General features: G+C 48.6%; 1 long non-coding RNA gene across 1 annotated transcript; it reads right to left on the reverse strand.

Annotated features, from left to right (window-relative positions):
* Positions 1-3501: 3501 nt before the first annotated feature.
* Positions 3502-5561, reverse strand: LOC308587809. Its single transcript, XR_014008529.1, has 4 exons — positions 4834-5561; positions 4190-4550; positions 3931-4038; positions 3502-3893 (listed from the first exon to the last, which is right to left on the reverse strand). It is a non-coding gene; the product is annotated as an uncharacterized lncRNA (long non-coding RNA).
* Between the last annotated feature and the right edge of the window lie 204 nt (positions 5562-5765).

The raw sequence follows: 5765 nt of genomic DNA on the forward strand, positions 1-5765 counted from the left end.
GGGTTAAGAACTTTGCTTCAGGATGAGAACAGGAGAGACAGGAGCTACATCTTGCTAAGCCCCTGGCCCCTGTATTGGAGTCCCCAGAGGAGGGAATGACCGCTCCCCACATCAAATGGGAGCGTGCAGCCCCCTGGATCCCAGAGCGACTCCTGGTAGTTCAGGCTGGCTTCATCCTCCCCAGGCTGGATACAACGGAGGTCTCCGCCTATGTCAGCCAATCACCCAATCCCACCTGGGGAGGCGTTGCCAGGGGATTGGCCAGGTAAGAGGAGGGACCGTCCTGCCCACACAACACAAGGGGAATATTTCCTGTGAAGCAGGCAGTCGGCTCCAGAGCTTCTTCCACCCTCCTCTCCCTCAGTTAAGTCTTCTTTTGCAGGTTAACATCTTTTCCACATGCAGGCACTGCTACATCAAGGTCTCTGTTGAAGGGCCGGAAAGCAATTTTCCTGCATTGGCAGGTTTTGCCTTTCCTGTAGCAAAATGTCACAACTTTGGCGGTTTCAGGCCTTGGGCGGAATCCTTTAGTCTACCTTCCTAAATGGGGGGGGGGGGAGAAGCAGTGACCCACGTCTCCCTTGTGGCGGTAATCCCAGGGTTCCCCATTAAAGGGGTCTTGAGGGGAGGCACTGGCCATACGCCGAGAGGTTGTCATTGCTCTTCCCTGCGATGGCGGCGAAACGGGAGGTAGGCTCTCTGCTTGAACATAAGTTCTCCAGAGCCAGCCCAATCCCCACACATTCTGGATAACCCTGATGTCTCCCAGATCCCCAGCTGGGGACTGGGAGGGATAAACGCCCAATGCCTGAGCCAAGGTCTACCCACATCTGAAACATAATAAAGTTGTGGCCAGTTTGAATCCCATAGCATGTTGTCTTGACTCATTATTCCGCTCGGGACTTGCCTTGGGTTAGGGGGGACTCCGCCTGTCCACACAAAGATGCTATGCAGACCATACAGCAGTGCCCCCCCCCCAGCTTTGGTCTCTGGCTGTTGTTGGACTACAACTCCCATCATCCCTCGCTAGCAGGACCAGTGGCCAGGGATGATTGGAACTGTTGTCCAAAAACAGCCGGAGAACCGAGTTTGGGAAACTCTTGCCATAGAGGCTTTTCGCCACCATTTAATGCCACAGCACTTTGCAGGCGCTGAGAGGATGCTTTCAAACATATTTCTGAAACCAAGGCTATAAACACCACACTGGAAATACATTCTCTTATATGCGCGCCTGAGACTTGGTGAGTGAAACCATCCCTCCATGTGTTATAAGGAAAATTCCTGTGGCTCCTACACGTTTAACAGACAGCTGGCTCATTTTAAGGGATGAAACATATTTTTTTTGGAAATTTATTCAGTGAGGGGTCTTAAATATAATCTTTTTTTGGGGGGAGGGGTCCGGGAAATTTATAAGTCTGCTATTATTTTTGCGATCAGACAAATTTATCCCTGCCTCACGCACCTGTTAAAGGCACAGACCTTCAGTGCCCTTTAAATAACAAAAACAAAACCCTGGGTTGCCAACCACCAGTTTTTACCTGACCGTTTTGGTTTGAAGCCAGACCTATTGAAATCGATGGGACTGAACTGCAGCATACCTAATTAAATCCCATTTATTTTCATGATGGGACAAAATGCGGCTTCTGGGTGCAGGGGGTTCACTTCGATATCCTGGCTCATTCACAAACTGTGATCTGAACAAGGCACCAGTTACCATGTTCAGATGTAACGACAAACTGTCATTTGCTCCTATCTGCAAATGGAAATTTTAAACCCCATCTTGTCACGTGCAAAGGGGAGGACAGTGCAAAGCATATAATCACACCATGTTTATTGCTGTGTCTGAACAGGTCTGCCACTGGTGCAAGGCCAGCTAGTAATTTCATGGCGGAGGTGAGATTTGAACCCAGAACTTCCCGATTGTAGCTTGGTCTCTTAGTCCCCCAAGCTAGATCAATGCAAATGATGGTCCCTTTTCCCACATTCAAGTAAAAATGTTTTTAAATGGCAGTATGGTGCATGCTAAGGTTGGAGTTGGGCCAAAAGGGAGAGGAGGAAGGTTAGTTATAAATGCCCTGTTGAAAGCAAACATATTCACAAGATGGTGCTGTTACTCCATCTGTGAATTAGCATTTTGTGCCCTGGAAAGCTAGCAAAGGGATCGCTTGTTTTCGTTTGCAATTGAAAATCACTTTCAACACACCCTTAAGAGTGCCACAGAGTACTGCCATTTATCACAGTGAGAATAGCTTTCATGTTTATAATTTTGCTCCTCTTCACAACTAATTCTCGCATTATAATTACCATATTTTTCCGTGTATAACATGCCCCCTTGTATAAGACGCCCCCTATTTTGGGGGACTCAAAATTAAGAAAATGCACTATGCACTATCCGTGTATAAGATGACCCCTTATTTTAAATTAAACTTCAGAAATTTAGGAAAAAATATAGTCTTATACACGGAAAAATATGGTAAGTGGATTCCAATGCTCGTGTATTTATTTTAGGGCTGCCATATTTCTGGTTTTCCCTGGACATGCCCAGGATTCCAAAGGTGAAATCACCAGCTGGGCAGATTTTTAAAATTTTGAAAAAAATAATCCTGGTTTTTTTCTTTTGCATGTGCTCAGGGAGTGCTCTAGCAGTCTGTCAGTCTGGCGGGCGGCTGGCTGGCTGAATGCAGCCAGCGTCTCCCCCTCCCCACGTTAAGAGCCACGTCAGGCCTCCCTCCTCCTCCTCCCCTCAGTGGCCACCAGGCGTAGCCACAGCCACACACACACCCCAGCCAACCTGCTGCTTCTGCTCTTATTTGCTCTCTCAAATATGGCAACCTTATGAAACTTTCGAACAAAACCCCATGCGCATGAGAGGCATGGAGGTGGCAAAGGGCAAGAGTGCTTGCCTATCTCTCTCCCGCCATTGTCTACCGATACCGGAAAAGCAGTGTTGCCTAGTGGCAAGAGCTAGGGGCATCTGATGTGACAAGCTGCCTCATATGGAGCAAGTTATCTCACATTGGCCAGGCATCCGGTTGCATGCAACTTTGCAATGCCTAAGCAGTTGGAGATTACCCAGTTCCAGCTTCTCCTTTTGGCTTCCATCTAGAGCAGGAGTCAGCAAACTTTTTCAGCAGGGGGCCGGTCCACTGTCCCTCAGACTTTGTGGGGGGCCAGACTATATTTTTCTGGGGGGAAATGAACGAATTCTGATGCCCCACAAATAACCCAGAGATGCATTTTAAATAAAAGGACACATTCTACTCATGTAAAAAAATGCTGTTTCCCTGACCATCCACAGGCCGAATTTAGAAGGCGACTGGGTCAGATCCGGCCCCCGGGCCTTAGTTTACCTACCCATGATCTAGAGTTGCCCCTTTCTCTCTTCAGCTCACAAAACTGTTCTTGGCATGCTGGTAAGTGCATCAGATGGTGGAGGGCAGATAAAATTGGCACCCCTTGGCCATTCTCTGCGCACTCAAACACAGTTCAAACACATTCAAAGGTTTTAATAAAAAGTAATCTTTATTAAATAGTTTTCCAGATGAAATACATTGTTTCCGAGCAATTTGCATGGGGAAATCTTTTCGATTCCTCAATAATAAGGGGCAGTGGGGTGAGGGAGGCCAGGGCCACATCCACACCATTTCATGTGCTATGAAGCCACTTTAAACACTCATGGCTTCTTCCCCCAAAGAATCTGGGAGCTATAGTTTGAAAAGGGTGCAGAGAGTTGTTAGGAGACCCCCTGTTCCCCTCCAAGAGCTACAATTCCCAGAGTTCCCTGGCAAAAAGGGAACCCCAACCCTACTCCCTAACCAGAGCTAAAATTCCCAGGGTTCCCTGACAAGAAGGAAACCCTACCCCTACCCCTATCCCTACCCCTGACCCTAACTCTAACTCTAACCCTAACGCTAACCCATAACCCTTAACTAGAGTTACAATTCCCAAAGTTCCCTGACAAGAAGGGAACCCTACCCCCTACCCCATAACTCTTAACCAGAGCTACAATTCCCAGAGTTCCCTGACAAGAAGGGAACCCTAACCCTAACCCTAACATTACTCCAACTCAACCCTACCCCTACCCTACCCTACCCCTACCCCTACCCTAACCCTAACCCTAACCCTAACCCTAAGCCTAAGCCTAAGCCTAAACCTAAGCCTAAGCCTAAGCCTAAGCCTAAGCCTAAACCTAAGCCTAACCCGCCTAACAACTCTCTGTCCCTTTAACCACCTACAGTTCCCAGAATCCCTGAGGGGAAGCTATTTCTGTTCAAAGCGTCTTCATAGCACTTCCAATGGACGGTGCGCCTAATGTGGCCTAATGTTTCCTCCCTCATTTTCTTCTCTCTCCCCACTGCCCCATCACTTGCAGTGCAGCAGATGTTCACCTGCAGTCTCCCTTCAAAGCTCCTTCTCTCAGGTACGGCCACGGCCTTGTCCATTGCTCACTGCTAGTATTTCGCATTCATTTCTCCGGTGTAAAAAGGAACGTCCTGCGGTTCTCTTCATGACTTTGGACTGGGGGAAAACCTCACCGGCTCCGGACATCCCTGTAAGGCAAAGGCAAACAGGTGAGTGAGATGGCCCCCATCCAACAGCGTCCCCCCAGACTCCTCCTCTGTTTGGCTGCCTGTTAATAAACAAGGCTTCCAAGCCACTTTGCATCCATCTCAGCCAGCGTAGCCTCACAGCATCCACTAGCCTGAACGCAAACTCTTCCAACAACCACCCACCAGCTGCAGCCTCGCCAGGTCCATTGCCAGACATCAACCAGAGCTGAATATCCGTCGCCTTCAGGTAGCGATCCCACCAGCAAGTAAACTTTGTACTTGCCTTCTCCTTGCTCCACAGCATCCCAGCACCGGGCGATTGCCTCCTTCCGCTTGTCAGCTTGCTGCCACGGGGCAGAAGACCACCAGGGCTGAGTGCCACCAAGCTGCCCATTTCTCTTTGGGGAGGGCAACTGCCGAGGCTTGTGCCTTGGCCCACATTTATACCCGCTCAGCTGCCAAATGTTTTTGTGGCATCACAGTCAACCCACAGGCAATGGCAGCAGCTGGGGAGGCATCACCATCACACCCTCAGCCCTCACAATGGGAGGGGGGGCGCAGCTCAGCAGCCAAAACACCCTTCCCCAAGTTGTGTCTATATCTCTGAAGGCCACACCGGACACCCAAGGGGGCAGGAGGGGGACATTTTTCAGCCCAGGGGCTGCATTTCCCTCCACGTAACACTTGTCAAATGCACAAATGAACAGAGCAATGAAAGCAAGCCTTATCTTGGCTGTTCAAGGAATGGCATGCAGAGAGAAAGTTAGCATCTCAGTAAAAAAGCACTTTTTCATCAATCAATCAATCAATCAATCAATCAATCATTTATTGTATTTGACTAAAAGCCTTTACAGATCCAGTTACAAAAGCATGAAACCCACAGACCCAAACTATAGCTCCCAGATTCATTTGCTCTTCAGATATCTGGGCGCTCCTTTTTTCAGCTTGTCATAGTCTGCATTCACCACATAGAACTGAAAGAGGGAAGCACGGTTAAGCGTTAACTCCAGCTTGGACCATGCGCTCTACGTGGGGCTACCATTGAAGGTGACTCGGAAGTGGCAGGAAAGGATCTCTAATCATTCAACTTTAACGGGCTTAAAAGCAATTTTGCAGGAAGAACCACAAGTCAGTGGCAGAAACTCAGGGATCTATCCTGCTTATTCAGTCAGAGTTTAGAAGATTGAACTGGAGAGGAGAATGAAGAATCATAGA

The sequence above is a fragment of the Podarcis bocagei genome (genome assembly GCF_964188305.1).
Source record: "Podarcis bocagei genome assembly, chromosome: 5".
NCBI lineage: Eukaryota > Metazoa > Chordata > Lepidosauria > Squamata > Lacertidae > Podarcis > Podarcis bocagei.